Source organism: Haliaeetus albicilla, chromosome 17 (assembly GCF_947461875.1).
Source record: "Haliaeetus albicilla chromosome 17, bHalAlb1.1, whole genome shotgun sequence".
NCBI classification, from domain to species: Eukaryota; Metazoa; Chordata; class Aves; order Accipitriformes; family Accipitridae; genus Haliaeetus; species Haliaeetus albicilla.
The window spans coordinates 10,020,814-10,037,971 of NC_091499.1; the positions used below are offsets into that span (position 1 = coordinate 10,020,814).

The following is a 17,158-nucleotide window of genomic DNA, read 5'->3' on the forward strand; positions in this document are numbered from 1 at the left end:
CAGTATAAATCAATTGAATAATAAATTAACTCTATGCAAATGTGTTTCCAACATACGTAGATTCAGTTCAATAATAAGTGCACAGTTTTGTATGAATGAGTAAATTAAATGTCTGCATTTAGTAGAAGACAGAGAACATGTAACTCAGTGAAGCTTCACTGAGCAGTGAGAACCTGTAAGAGTCATTTCTGAAAATTACTAAGTCTGATTTTTAAGGCTCACTGAGCACTTGATCTGTTCAAATGTGTTTGTTAATTGTCCCAGACCACAAAAAGTGTTCATCATATGACAGTGATCACTAGTGCCACTGCAGTCCTACCGTTTACAGACAAGAATAGGCCAAAGTTTTAATCTATGAACAAAACCTGAAATAAGCCATACGTTATCATTACATAAAATAATTCAAGAGCTTTCAGTTAAGTGTTTAGAAAATAGTCTTCCTATTTAATTAGATTGCCCCTTTGACTCCTACAAAAGTGGAAAATTATCTTCTCTATATGAAAATCTCTTTGATTTGAAAGCATGTAGCACATCCCACAGTGCTGAGCATACCGAATTTTTACTTTGAAGAGTGTTTGTAAATTGACCTTTAATTCCACCAATGCAGAAGAGCATAAAACAAAATGACAGAAAAGTGTAATTCACATTTCATTTTTTATTTATTATAGAAGCAAAATTGATATAATCTCTTATCCTACTCTTCAGCATTTTATTCTTCATTTATTTTACCTGATATGCAGATATACATCCAGGTCCACTCAGATTTAATTTAATTCCATTTCTTATCTACTTTTCTCATGTGAGAGAGTGGAAAAAAATTCTCCCACTAAATTCAGTCTCTCAAAAACCATGAAGAAAACATCAATGAAGAAGTACATGCCAAAGATGCTTTCTTGTAATTAAATTTTGCATTAGTAAGTATACAGAGTTGTCTTCTGGAATTATTCTAAAGCATTTCATCTGCCTGTTATTAAAGTTATAAAGTAAAAATTAGAGAAGAGTATTGAAAAATAATTTAAATCTAAGTCTACCACAGTATTTCCATATTCATAGAATTGGGTACATGCCCATGTGGGTCACGCTTGTCAGATATGACTGCAAGTATTGCAAGTCAAGCAAAAAATTTCCTGCAGTGTTAAAAAGTATATTAGTCATGAAACAAAAATGAGTTCAAATATTATATTTAATTTAACATGTTTATATATTTCATACATGTTAGATTATTTATATTTCTATATATAAACTAACATCTGATCTATATTTTTATATTTAATTTCATATTTAATTTCATATTTAAGTGTCTTCTTCCCCTCTTTGATGTCAAAAATATACAACTGCAATTGTTTATTATTTTGGACAAAAGGCAGTGTAAGACATGTGGCAATTAACAAAAGTATTTCTTAATCTTAAAGCTAATGATTCAGAAACAGAAACTACAACCTCAAGTAGCTAATTAAATAAAAACTGGCATGTTCTAAAAGAAAAATATATACGCATTGCATAAAGAAGAAAAACAATCAGTCATTTCTGGCTAGATATTTTTCACTGTTTAAATATCATTTTATGCATTTCCCCCTAGAACTGGGAATTCTCTGATCCTGGCATTCCCCATTAATTCCCCTTCTGCATCCATTCCCCATGCTCAGAACAAATGCACAAAGCTGGATGATTACGTCTATCGGTTGTTTCTTAATAAGTAACGCCTGTCAGCAGACTAATTCCTCCACCTCAGTGGAAGTGACAGTCCTTGGGGGGTGGGAGGGTTAATATTTACAGCGCTTTTCAGAAGTTGTGGTATTTACAGCACACAAGCATTGCTATTTGTGAGCCAGCTACCTGAAAAAAAGATGGCCCTAACAGTGAAACGCCATGAAGCAGCAAAGCAAAATAAATGCGGATGCTTCCTTTCTGATGTATCGTAGAGCGAGTCATTTTATAAAGCGCTGTATAAACTGTAAAGTCATAAAATACAGCTTATCAAAATTGCCAGCCTCGGAGACAGTCAATTGGGAGAGATGAGTGTGTGAAAGGAAAAGAAGAGTGCAGGAGGAAAGCTATGTAGAAGCATCACCCCTCTTTCTCCTTGTCCCTGCCTTCCAATTTACACTGACCTAATAGATTCGTGTTAAATGAAGCAAGATTTTGTATTGACTTTCTAAAGAGCCAGAGCCCAGCCCAGTGTCATTAAATGACCTCTTACTTGCAAGCTAGGGAGAGAGGTCTCCATGGAATAAATTCCCCGGCAGAGGAAAATAAAGGCAGGGTGGCTGCTCCAGAAGGAATTTTTTTAGAACATTTGTAAGGACCTTTGAATAAGTATTGAGAGCGTATTTCAGAAATCTGTCCAAGCAGGATCACATTCAAACAACAATAGAAAATAGGGGCTGAAGTGCAAACAGAATCATGTCGAAAGCATTGCACTCCCCTCCTTCTCCTCTTCCCTCTATTCTTTCTGTAGATTAGTAAAATGTTTCTGGACACATCGGCCTGACTGAGAAGATACCCCTAGATTTAAGGGCACAGAATAAGAGATAAGAATCTTTTCTTCTTTTCTCTGGATCTCGTTTCCCCAGCCTTCATTTCTTAATTAAAGCACTTTTCTCCTTTAAGGCGTCTCTGCAAGAAGCTACACCAGGTTGCAAGAGGAAGCCCAGCTTGCAGCGGCATCAGCCACAAAAATATTCAACCTACATTACTGGGACTGAACTCGCTGGCAATCCTACCTGCCAGCAACCACCAAAAGGTAGCACTAAGTATTTTTTTCTTTTCCATGAGGTCATGCTATGTCAAGGAAAAGCACCAACTGCAGAAGGTTTATTACAAGTGGGATAGGGTGACACAGGCTGACATCATAGTTATTTTTTGGCTGTCATAGCACAACCATGAGAAGAATCAAGAAAGGGGCAAGCTACACAATGTAAATTGAATTAAAGTATCTATGTATTTCAGTCCAGAAATCAGACAGAATTATCCGTTTGAGTATAATGTTAATAATAAGTACTGTCATGTCAGGGACACACACCCTGCTCCGCCAGCTGCAGAGCAAGATTCAGCCCACGTGATGGGCATCTGTCTGACACAGCGCTTCAGGAGGGGCTGCTACAGCAGATAGACAAGTAATGCATTTCAGCACATGGAGAAAGAAGCAAGATGCAGAAAAAAATGCTTAAGGATAAGGGGTTTTTTTTAAAAAAAAAAAAAGATGAGGAAAAATATGCTGCTTGGTTTTCAGTGTGCACATATTCACATACCTAACATGAAAAGCATCTCACAGGGAAGCAGGCTTAAATTCTCCCATACACACTTTCAGAGCAGCCCAGGTTGGCAAGCTCACTGTAAAAGCCAAGTGTAGGTTTTATGACACAGTATTGTCCTTTCTATTTGAACTGCCATCTCAGTTACACATACTGACTTTTCTTGCGAGGCAACAAATCAAGACCTGCTGAGGCTTAAAAGGCCAATCAGCAAAACTGTGACTTAAAACTGACTTGAAGCTTGCAGCAGCAGATTAGTCTTCAAATTAACATGTTCATTTTGAACCTGGCACAATGCGGATCTACGTGGAACTTGTCTGAGCGCGTACACAGAAGGGCTCATCTTCAGTCACTGTGGCCCCAGTTAGCCTTCAGTTCAGCACTGGTTTGTACCAGTCTAGCCAAAGGGATCACTTCTACTTACACCCACGTCAGATAGCCAGACGATGTACGAAACTACAGCGGAGGAATAATTATGCAAAGAAGTAACTATGGCTCCTTTCTTCTTGTCACACCACCAGTAAGACCCAAGCCCTGAAGAGCAAGGGGGAAGCCCATGGTTGGGATCCACTCACCAAAGGGTGGATCTATTTTGGGTCACTGAGCTCGCTACACTGTAGCAGATTTTACCAGTTATGTGGCAGTCATGCTACATCACATAATTTGGCTCTGTTTCATTAGAACTTTGATCTATGAGAACAAAGTAAACAGAATTAAATGGAGTATTTGTTTATTATGCTTCGTGGAAGCAATGTTCCACCAGCAATGTACTTGTCTATTTTCTATTAAGGAACAGTTTAGAAAAATGTGTCATAGTAACAGAATAAGCCTTTCTTTCCTCTTATAATAACAGGAGGCAATCTAACACGTCTCAGAAATTGCCAAACATTTTTTAATGAAAAAAAGTTCAAGCTTTTCTCACAACCCTACGTGTTCAAAACTGTTATTTGAATTATGAACTGTACATAGAATTATAGTAGAGGTGACTTCACTTCCCCAGGCAGCCTAAATCAACAAGCTTAATAATAATCACAATCATAATTAATCTCAAGGACCAGCCTCAGTTTATTTCTGATTTCCCAAACTCTGGCACTTTGCAAGAAAGTGGTAAACTACTTCCCTAGTCCCTGTTGAAATTCCCTCCTATTTTCGTTAAGATTATAAAAAGCGGTACAATACAAACATTGTACTAGAAACTAAGAGTACCTATGTCCTCCCCACAAAGAACTTTCTGTTCTTTTTTCACCAAGAAATAATAACACTTCCCATTGTAACTGTTCAATATGGTCTCCCATCGTATAAAATTTATTCAAGCTTTTAATTACATCTTACCTTACCAGGTTCCTTTGCATAGTAACATTCATTTCAAGACCTCCGAGGCCTAATAAATACAACTGATGAGCTGATCTAAGAAATGCAGCTGTTCACAGTTTTATTTATTTTTTTTACCTTTCCCTCTGTACAGGGGTTAATTTCATTACTTTACAATGCACAGGTATATCTTTCAATAAATAAAATAGTTGATGCTGAAATTGCAGCTGCTACTGACCTTCATCCTGAATTCATCAGTATTAAAGAAACATGGGCTTTACATTTTCTAGGTGTTGTATACTCAAACCATATTTAAACAGGAAAGTTTGTAAGAAGCAACACAAAGATTAAATCAAAAACCAACACCAGAAATAGTACAGGCGCATTAAGAGAACAGTACATACTGTTAACACCTCTGAAAGCCTGGAGCTGTACACAAGTAAGATGAAGTTCATAAAACAGATGAGTACCAGAGGCATATGAAAGACAATGGAGAATAAGATATTAACCCAGACAAGACATAAAAGTTTATGAATATTATGTGTTATTTCATACTCAGCATACGGTTTCCTAAATGATTGATTATAAATAGTTATTTTTAGAAGAAAGTAACTTCAGGCTAGCGTCTGTCTTCTAGAATACATCTACCAACTCTGGTTAGCTATACTTAAAAGAGTAATGCAAGCCTCATTATAAATTTTTAAAGTGACTCAAAAGCCCAGTTTGGCACAGGAGTGTAGGGAAATAATTAAAGTAGAGAAAAACACAGTGTTCATAATCACTGCAAATGGGAAATGCTAATGTCGAGGGCTCTGAACAGTCAATCTTCAGCCATAGGAGCAAACCAGCTTTAGTCTTATTTCAAGCCTCCCTTCTCAAAATGCTGTTTCGTGGCACTCTATCCAGTGTTGGCAGCCTGTGTAGCACTCTTCCATGTGCCCAAGACCATCAAAGCTGCTTATCAATCCCTGTTAGTAAGTGCAGTGCTTTAACAGTTACTGCAGTTAAAAATAACATCTACATAGCAGAGACAAGTAAGTTCAGGGCACTTACAGAACAGTACAGTCTACAATGTGAATTAGCCTTAAAAGCAGAAAAGTAATGAAACTAACCTGAAAGACAGCACCTGTCATCTTGGCATTTGAAAATACGACCTCAGGGGAATGAGGTTTCAGAAAAGAAAGGTTAGGGTTTGGAGGAGTAAAAGGCACATAACTCTAGCAACAGAGATTCAGGTGCTGTGGGATCTTTTAGTATAGATGTTAAAACATTATGTCAAAATAAATAATAATGATGATTATAGTAATAAGAAAAGAAAAAAAAACTACGACAACTGGGATAGGTAGCTACTTAAGATTATAATTTTTCTGGTGTGAGCCTCAGCAAGCTGCAGTGCTCCAGATGCTGCACATCCAAGAACAAAAGTAAATATAGTATCTGTGCTATGCTATACTTCATTTTGAAACCATAACATGCACCTCAAACTATTTCAGGTGAAAATTGAGAATACTTCATAGTAAAAGCAACACTTCATGGACTTTGTCACTGCAGGATTTTTGCATCAATTATATAAAATACTCATTATTGTATATCTAGATAACACTGGTTTTTAATTAGCGTCTCACCTCCTTTACTTACAAAAGCAAACAGCAGAGCATTTTGTGATCTAAATATTCAGACTGTAATGATACATCCTTTTCATACAGCAACAGAGTAGGTCAAATCATATCTTCTTTATATTCACTTTTTAAAACATGAATTTGTTGATTTAATCATATTACTAAAGTATCATTCATCTAGACAATCAGCTTTTATGTATTGTTGCTTAACCACATAACAGCAATTCAATGGGATGTGTGTGTTTGAAAAGGAAAAGGCAGACTTTGAGAAATACTGTGTTTTAAGAGCCAGAGCCGTTTTGCTCCAGAAGCTACTTAAATTCTTCCAACAGTTGCTCAATAACTTAATTACTTACACTCTAATAGACACAAATAAAACTATTTGAAGATTGTCAATGAGAGAATGGTTTACCAGAGCCAAACCCATTCATTTTTAAGACAAAAAATAACCCACTGTTCTGCTTCAATAGCTATCATGTTTGTATTATTTTATGCTAATATTAATGGCGTAAAGAACCATCAAGAAACAACATCAACCATGTATCTACTAGGAATCTTGCAATGCTAATGATGTTTTTTTTAAAAAAACCTTTCAAATGTTAAACTGTGAAGTACTCAAACAAGTGAGATCACTGTCCTTCTATTTACTTCAACAACTTGTGCTGCCCTGGCTCATTGGAACATGGAAAATTTCCAGTATTTAGACAATAGCGTCCTTTAAGCCAGTTTTCATTGACCTTTAAATCACCATCGTTTGGTCTCAATAACCATTAACAAGGACAAAAGTGAAGACCTATTAAAAACGCTTCTTCTTACGGCATATCCTACTCAACTTCCACTTTAATGAAGAAGTGACTTCTGAAAAGAGACACTGTCTTCCATTTGTAGAGCTGACCTTATCTGCTGAAAAGGAACCAAGGAAACCGCTCCATTTATGTCACAGTGACAAAGCAGTTCCTAATGCAAGGAGCTGCTGTGCTAAGAGGTAGCAAGTCAGAAGGCAAGCAGAGCTGTTTCACCCAGGCTTGAGCTGTCTGTGTACGGCATTTGGCGACATCTCAGAAACCCGCATCCTGAGGGCACAGAGATCGCAGCGTCCTTGAGGTCATCTGGGACCACTGGAGATCAGCCAGTCTAAGCTCCCTTCCCAAGCAGGGTCAGCTAGAGCAGTTTTTTAGCCTTGGCTTCCCCCAAGGTAAAAATTTGGTATGGACCATGAATTTTCCCTAGTTTATAGTAAGGAGTGTTAGCAGTAAAAAGAAAAAGGCTGTTCTAGCGGAGTTTGCTGTTCCTAAGATCAAATGGGTTTTGGGTTGTGCTCCACTCCAAACATATGCAGAAACCTATTCCTGCTTTCAGTGGAAATCATATCAGCAGATACCAATTGAAATTAAGTCTCCTATATTTTAGCACACAAAGCTGGGCATAACACTCTGAAGAAGTACAGATCTCAATTTACCAGCTGCACATGTTAAGATAAAGTATTTAATCTTAGGACAAAACCAAACAAGCTTTCATATCACAAGCATTACTTCGAGCAAGAGAAGTAACAAAGAGACAGCAAAGAAGTTATTGGACCCATTTTTAAATCCTTACAAAATGGATGTTTTCTTCCTTCTTCTTTTACTTTTAATAGAATTGAATATAGGCATAGCATGAGTATTGTGCCCTACAATTACTAAAATAGAAGAGATTAAAAATAATGCATTTTGAGTTGAAAAGCAAGCAATTATTCAGCCTCAGTTATTTCACAGACTATTCTCCTATCATTCACAGAAATTACATTCAAATAATTTTCTGCTTAAACTTTAATTTTAATATTTGACTAGGTTACAAACAAAAAAAAATGATGGGCTTGAGTTTATTGCCTGCTAGAGCATAAAGCATCTTCCTTGGGATCTCACAGTGCATCAGTGGTCTCTCAGAGCATCATCTGAGGGAGCAGCATGAAGTCTTGCTATTGCAAAATAATCCATACAGTTGGATTCTCATATATTCAGGCTGGTTTTAATATTCCTGCAAGTTATTTGTTGCAGTGACTAATATGGCTGGCTTACACATGCCTCAACTCACCATTATACAGGGTAAGGGCAAGTGCAGCGCAGAGGGACCTGCAGGAAAGGTAACGCCTGAGAGCGAGCCGCAGCTGGAGGCACAAAGGGTATTCACACTGGTGTTAAAAAACCACTTGGATGTGAAATCAAACATTATTTTAAAGAGATGAGTCCATCGACACCGACCAAACTGCCGAAGCGCAGCACTGATCACAGGATCAGGTGCCAGGACGACAGTGGGAAGATCCCGGCAAAGTCTGCATGCGTCCACCTCCTGTTCTGCCCCTGTCCCGTTTTGTACCTGCAGCCTTCCTCATGCAAGACCCCGGGCTCAGCCTTCCTGGACCTGAGCCACCACTGAATGGCCTGGAAACCCAGCACACCGGGGGACTCCCACCCGTTCTGAAGGACACATGCATCCACATGCACCCTCCTTCCTTCCACATACTTTCATCCAGCTGCTCATCTGCTTCTCCACTGCCCACGTCTTGGCCACAAGAAAATACAGATTTTCAGGTTACTGTGATAAATAATGGGAAATTCGAGCAAGGCATATAGCATAAACCTTTTAGATAGCTATTTGCACGAAGGATGAGCATTTGAAAGCAAAACATTTGTTATCAAAAGGTGACAAAATTGATTTTCAAATAAACACTGTGTTGTGTTGACCATAACCATTTTCTTTCCTCTGTAATCTGCAAAGTGGAGAGAACAGGCATAGTTTACTTCTGATCCTAAACAAAATGAGTCCACCTCTTAAAATGGCATTTAAATGGCACTTGTTAAATGTTCACTAACTACAAAGACTATTCTGCTTGTGCATGAAAATTTATTCTGTTGTTCTGCCCTCATGACCAACAAGCTGGGCTTTGATGGCCACCATGAAACACAAGAAGCTTTAAAAGTAGATGGGGAATTTCAGGCCTGACTTAGTGCTTCAAAGTAAAACAAAGTTCCTCTGCTAACAAGTAATCCTACCACAGAACTGACTTCTCAGGTTAGCGATTTTTTTTTGACCACATGAAAAGATATGATTATTATTTCTAAATTCTCATGCAAAATGTATAAGTCATTGTCTAGTGACAATGTGACTAGTTTTGCATTAAATTTAAATTCCAGTTATTTGGAATATCACATTATTCTCACCATATAAAGCTATTCATTATGATTTTTTTAATTGGTATTTTGTTCATTTCCCTTTTGTTCTTATTTTAGTGGTTGGCATCATTGAATTGCTTGATAACACCATTTGACAAATTTCTTACGAAACTTGAAAACTGAAGTAACTTTAACAACAATGTTTTAATGAGGCTATACATATCCATAAAAACTTTCTAAAAAACAGAACTAAGCCTGACTAGATTCCAAACCAAACTTGACTTATTGAGAGATTCATCTTTAAAAAGCGTATAACAACAGAAATCTCCTAGGTTAGAGTCTAAGTTCAAATCTGAATAATTTTTAAACACAGACCTTAAGCTAAGATGTTTTAGAAAATTCAGTGGAATGGTACAGGAACTGATCAAAATATAGATCAATTTAGTTTGAACTCAAAAAAAGTGCTGTGGTAGTAGGTCTTTGGTGTAACAAGGGTTTCGCTGTACATCTGTCCCACACTCAATTTTTATTGTTTTCTTTTGGCCTCTTGATTTTAATCAATTTGTTACAATTACTGCACTTATAGGAAAGCTACAATAATTTCCATCATTTTACATCCATATTTTCCATTTTCAAAAATATAAGCCTTAAAAAAAGAAAAATGCAAACAACCTGACCAGCAACACTATTTCAGCTCTTATTTCCTGTCAAATTTACAACATGCATGAATGCATGAGATGACAGACAAAATTTTTAGGACTGTGTCCAACAACAGCTTTTAACATGGGGAAAAAGCTGTAGGTCCAGCTCTATCTCAGACAGAGGAACCAAGAGGCATACATGATTATTTTTAAGACTGTGTTATCTGATGTTAACGAAGTCCAACATACCAGTTCTCTGAAATTCACTCATGGAAAAAGTTAGTGTTAAAATTTTACCAGCAAAACCCAGGAAATGTATATTTATATTGTCTATACAATTTGTCTTTAATTATAGGGAATTTAATATATTTAAGAATAGACTAGTGATTTTCTGACTCAATTAAAAATTAGTAGGAGCCTTTATCATAAAATTTGAGAAAAAAATTATACTAGATGGAACACCAAGGTAACATTTGAAGCATTAAACATCTGGAATGTATCTGGCTCCCTGTCATAAAAATTAATCTCAACCATTAGAGACTAATGGTCTTGTACTTTCCCTCCTTTTTATATAAATTCAGTCATGACCCCAAGTAAAGTTTTTCATTTCATAAAGTCATTATCAACATTTTAGGAAAAAATGCACCATGCAATGCTAACGGTTAACACAAACGGCTAATATTATTGATAGACTTTGCTATATACCTACATGAAACAAAGCAGCACAGGATACAGAATGGACACAGCAAGGAGTCTTGGAGGCAGTCTTACAGGGTGATGGCGGTATTCAAAAAGCATCATCTAGCAGTCACAGTAGAAGCGTTTCTGAAACATTATTTGTGAGCTTCCTACCTGTTCAAGGGACTCGAAGGCTCAAGCCCAATGTCAGAAAGAGGCACAGGCTTTTCTGAGGACATTGCCATTGAAAGTCTGAGGGCCATAACTTAAGTCATCTTTCAAAGATGACATTTGTTTCACTGTAAAGCTTGACTGTAATGTACCAACCACTCATCAAATGAAATGACTGAGGTTATGACCATCCTCAAGAAGAATCTCATTTCAGTGTGTGCACTGGAGTATTTTTCCATTCTATGTGAAGTGGCAAACTGAAAATAGGTACATTGCTTGCAGCAAACAGAAATAGGACAATATTGAGATATTTTTAGATATGCTATTTACCTGAGAATCACAAATCCCCCATGCTTGTATACTAGTTATTTGTCAAAAAAAACATTGATTAATCAAAGAGAAAGCAAACCATGTTCTGTGTTTTCATTTTCAGAAGGAAACATCTACATGTCATGCTTAAGGAGCTCGTTCTGGATGGCTAAGGAAAACTCTCAGAGACATACTCTTGCCTAAAACAGGCAGCATGAACAACCTGCCATTCAACATACAGTGCAGCAAACCTGTACGTTCGTACATGCTTATGATAAACCTAAAGAAGAACTCCAGGAGAAAAGTTAAAACAAACAAAAAAATACCCTCTAATATAAGAAAGCTGCCATAATATGGTGAACTTCTGTAAATGGAAATGTGCTGCTGTGTCTCTGTAAGCTACACTAGAGCTTCATCTCAGCAACAGTAAGGTGTTTCCTTCGATGGAACACTCCACCAAAAAGCCCAAAACAGCAGTTAATTTCCTTATTCTAGAGTACATTAAAATAAAGTTGTGAGGTCTCCTAAATTCCCTTTTTCCTTAAGACTAAACAGAAATTCAAGTTAAATGTAGCTGCTTTCGGAACAGAGAGGCAAAAATGAGAACTGGCTTTTGACCATCTTTGTGCCAAAGGCATAGGTTCTCATTCAGCACAAACTGAAGCTTACTTTCCTTTTTTTATATTTCTCAGTAAATGGTTTCCTGGAGTCCATCCCTTCTTTCTGCCAATTGATTTATGCCTTCCCTGTCAATGCCTGCCTCTGGCTAAAAGTCCTTGCTTTTCTTACAAGAATTACTTGCTTTGTTTGGTTTGTATGCATTCTTAACGTTTCATCTGTTTGATCTATGCTCTCAGCAGTCTCTTGTACACTTACAGCTGTTTTCTAAAAAATACTGGTTTTCCTTCATGTGGTTTAATCACTTAATACTCATTAGAAGAAGAAGGTCCTTATACAAAGCAGAACTGACTTGCAATGCCACCACTTAACTCGGAGAGCAGTGGTCAGGATGACAGAGGCCTCACTAACCTTTCTTCGCCCAACTGCAAATTACACTATGTTAATGCTACTCTTTGGGAAAGATTTGGGAAAGTTATTATGACCTGGTCTTTTTACGTTTGTTTTAGGTTTATTATAATTTACACTGCTGACATTTTTTACCGAACAGCACACATAAGAAAACAGTTGTATAAAGCTATAAAACTTTGCTAAAAAGGATGAAAATGCCATGCAAGAAATAAAAGGGTTCATTTCTATCCCAAAACTTTTGACTCTTGCCTTTTTCAGAAGCCTTGTATCAGCAGCGGCATATGGCTGTCTCAAAAGCAGAGTGTAAAAATCTCCCAGACTAAAAGCATTTAGCCATAAATAACGAGAAACACAAGATATATTAAAACACACAATCATCCCATTGTTATGGTCTTAAAGGTTGAAACTTTTTACACCTTCTCTTCGCTTTCAATTTTCCATTTTAAGACCTATTTACCTTATCTATTTAGAAAGCTTCTAGACAGAGACGGAAAACTATGATGTTAGAATATTCAAGCTACTGCAAAGTTAAGAGTGATTTCACTGGGGTTTTTCCTTCCTCTTTTGGACTTCATCAAATACAGTTACAGGAATAACTGATTTTTTTTAAAAAGCTACTATATCTTGTATTGGAAGTGCAACAATGAGACAATGTTGGACTGCTGAGTAATGAGAATATTTTGAACAGAGAAGCTGCTGAATGTGTAAGCAGGGGATTTGGGTGGTGCCGAAGGACGTGCAACAAATGTACAGAAAACAAGAGCTGGAGAAATTCCAGCGTAAGCACACTCCTAAAGGAAAACATCCTCTGGGAATGGGCTGGGATATATACAGAATGAGCTAATAAAGCATTGTAATTTTTCTAAGTCACTGAAGTCTCATCTGAAATACTACTGGTACCTCGTTTTGCAATATCAGGAGACAGCAATGGGAATTACTGGGAACTTGGAAAAAACTCTCTACAAAGGAGAGAGTAGGATTCCTCTACCTCGAAGAAGATCTTAATATTTAAAACAAACCCAACACTAAATGTATATCAGTCACCTCTAACAGTTCTTTGCTATACGCTCATGTTGCCAACGCATACGTGCCTACTGCTGGTGATACCTATTTGTAAGCACATGCAGTAATACGATTTCTTTTTTATCCTATTGGTATCTGGAAGTAAGCCCGCACCCTTCTACAGCATAGCCCTAGGACGGGAGAAAGAAACATACACTTTTTTCTTAGTACTTCCCAAGCAATGAATTGCAAGTTTGAACAGCACACAGAAGGGCAAGAGGACAGCCTGTGAGCACACACACTTCTCATCTCCAAGAACAGCTAACAGCTACAGAAAAGCAGCAGGTCTTCTTCCTTTACACGCTCCTCTGCATGGAAATGCACCCTACTAAGCAATCCCTGCAGTGCTTGCCCTAGGGGAGTGCTACCTCCTCTGGGAGGGTTTCAGAATAGGCACTTGTACAAAAACTGAAGGACTGCCATCCAAAATGCAAACAACTCTAACTCCTCAGCAACTGCAAGTCCAACATAAAGGTTAAATAGCCATTAGCACAGGTTTCTAGAAGAAAAACACTCAGCAAAGAAGTCACAGCTGCTGCTTGAGAACCATCAGCTGCCTCCAGTTTTGTGGTGAACAACACTTACTGATAGAAAGTGATTTCATTTTAACTACTTCATTGCATCTGTGCAATTGTTGTCACCCTTTTTGAGAGTCCCTTGGATGTCTCAGCACAGCACAAGATAATATATGTCTTCTAAAAGGACCTTTTATTGTTAGTCTAAAAGCATGCCCGACACTGAAGGTGTGCACAACAGCCTCAACAAATAAGCTGTAGCTTCTCCTCCGTTCCTAACCTCTTTTCACCAAAACCCAGACCATTTACTCTCCACAGATGAAGTAATTTCTAACTTTACAGTTTCTGGCTGTATTGGGCTGCACTGAAAGATTTACCTCACCTCCTACAGCAAATCAGTTGCATTGGTCTAGAGGGAAGCCTAGAGTAAACCAGCGTATATGTCACAGGCAACGATGTGGCGGCCAGAGCCCTGGAGCAAAATATGGGGCAACTGAGACTGACAGCAGAAACATCTTTATTATTACTAAGTATGCTCCTAAAGATTAAAATGAATGTTCTTTCCCTGAAAGCCACTCCAAACAAGAGTTTTGAGACACTTCGGTGTGAAGCTGACATCAATACACTGAAGATCACTAATTGCAAAAAAGTTCGAATCTCCAAGACAACGGATTCAGATCTTAAAACCAAAATTATCACCTGCTTTATGCTGCAGCCACCAGCATCAGTGCTGTGTCTCGCTTTACTTTGAGCACTGACTTAGAGGATCTGACATTACTAGGATCATCCACAAAGGAATTCACGCTCTCTGAATAAGAGAATCTGAAAATTCAAGTTCCTGTTCCAAAGGCTGATCAGACACCTGAAAAAATCTTGGACCATCGTGTCTGTTCACATGGCACAACCTGTCACTTGTCTGTGTTGTCCTAAATGAGTGCTAGGATGGTGCAGAATTCCAGTCCACTGGAATGGATGTAATAAATATGCAAACTATTGTGAACTGCAGGCCAGAACTTCAGGGCTGTCCAAGGTCCCCCAGCCAGAAGGGAGACAACTATATCTATCATTTTGCACAAGAGGTAAAGATGAAGTCACATCCATTTGCAGACATTGCATGGGATTTCATAGTCTGTCCTTGCAAAGGTGTTGAACTGTGGAAAGTTATGGCTCTCTTATTGAAGCAAGTGACTCTTAAAAGGTTTGCTTTGGGGGCCAAATGATGTTGACAGGGAGCTGTATAAATCTGGCAGGTTGACAGATGCTCTTTTGTGAGAGGAAAATTGTGGTAGATAAATATTGCTTCAATAGGGTAGGACAGAGCCAATGAGTAGACCTCTCCCGTACTCTATTACCTGACACTTTAGTGTCGCTTACAAGTCTTTGGCCAAGTCAAGGTGTGAAAACTAAATAAAATCTCTGCCCTTAAAGTACATTTCATGAAGGAATGTACTACTTCGGGAAATCTGGAAGTTTATAACCAGAAGGCAGTATTGTGGGCTGGCGTAGAGTCAAAATCTCTCTAAAAATTCAGGAAAAAAAGAAGACATTGAAGAGTAACGTGGTTATACATCAGTACAAGTCCTAATTATTGATATGAAACTATAACTTGCCAAAAGAATATTGCTATTTCAAAAACATAATTATATAGTTTATTTGTTGAAAAGGATATAGCCTACTTTTTCTGTGGTATTTGCACTAGAGAGAAAAGATTAGTCAGAGTAAAGACATTTAAGTTGGGATCATGTACTTTCTGTCCAGTCTTCTGCACGTAGATCTGCAAGATGACTGTTTTAACAAACCAAACGAGAAGGGTCTAATAAGCACTGCATTAGTAACTGTCACACAAACTGTCCTTCCCGTGTGGTGAAAAGCATGAGTAAGAAACATCTCTGTTTCAGAGGACTTAGTAGGATTCACAGTGAGGAAGATAATCATCGTAATATGCCAAAAACCTTAGAAGTTAAGTTCCCATTGGCTCAGAGTGCAGATGCCCTTGAAGATAAATTTGAGTCCTCTAAATTTATGGAGGAGGGAGAACTTTCTGTTCTAACCTCACACAAGAGATAGTGGAAATGTGTAAAAACCAACAGTACCAACCAAATGAGGACAGGGATGCCCTGGAAATATGCAGGACTGTGTGAAGGAAATGGACAAGGAAACAGAGAGACAGGCGTTGCCAGTACTTTAATTCTGGCACTCTTGCACAGAAAACACCAAGGATGTCTGCAGAAGAGCCCTGAGGCTTGTTAGCTGTCTTCCTCAGAAGACTGGGCTAAGAGGGAGAAGAAAATGACCAAACATGGACTGCTGCCAAACATTTTGAGAGTCATGTTTTGAGTAGGGATGGCCTCATTTCCTCCTGCTCACAACCCAAATGTACTCCCTCCAGAAAAAACAGAGCAATGCACCATCAAGAGTTGACTTAGGTCTGAGAGCCAGAAATTCCGTGCTTGTGATGTGTTTCAGGACAAAGCTTTTATGACCATGATGAAAACCCCTAGAAGATTACCTGCATAAGAAATCACGTATGCAGCTCATGAAGGTAGGAAGAGGCTAATAATAGGTAAAGCCCCAAGTCAGACAAGACTAAATGAAAGAATAGCTCGAAGCGTGACTTCTGTCCCCTTCCAGTAATGCTGTAGGTAATACCTACATGCAAGCACCAAGTACATACAAAAAAATAACATCACATGGAGAACATTATATTTCATAATGCTAGGTCAGGACTACGCATTCCCAGTTTAGCACAGGCTAATCATTCATTATTTTATTCTAAGGTGCAAGTTTAATAAAAAGAGAAAAATTCACACTATAACTAAATGGCGAACCTATTGCCAAAATATTACCAAAAGCCATGAATTTAACACAGTTCAAGAGAAATCAAATGACTACATACACGTAACCTAAAGAATATCCTAATGTTTTCAAAAATCAAGATATAACTTATTTTCATTCATTCATTTCTTAGAATGAGAAATTAGCTTAACATTTACAGAGCGCTCTTAAGACCAAAACGAGGCCAACGGACACCTTCTATGCAAGATTCTCACATCTTTCCCTGCAGCAGCATTACTGGCTGCTGACAGACCAAGCTGAATACACCTTGGGCACAATTCAGCGTAGTGTGTTTCTAGAAGACAGTCTAGGAGAAGAGAGGAATTCAACACTCTCATGCTGTGCCAATTCTCCTTTTCCAACTTTTCAGAGCAGGGCAAAATTATGCTAGGAGAATCTATCAATCAATCAGCATTATTTTCAAACCGAGGAAGCAACAGCATGCTAAGCTAAGTTTTAGCTTGATGAAGGTAACAGAGCAGATCAGAATCATGCCAAAAAGTAGAATTACTGGGTGTCATGACATGTCATGGTGTTTGAATTCAATGAAAAGGCTATACAAAAAACGAGACGAAAAGCTGC

At 37.9% G+C, this 17,158-nt stretch overlaps 1 protein-coding gene across 2 annotated transcripts in view; it reads right to left on the reverse strand.

Moving 5' to 3' along the window:
- The window catches only part of ME1 (malic enzyme 1), a 187,444-nt gene that overhangs the window by 110,874 nt on the left and 59,412 nt on the right, over window positions 1-17,158 (reverse strand). The gene's annotated exons all lie outside the window — the stretch shown is intronic.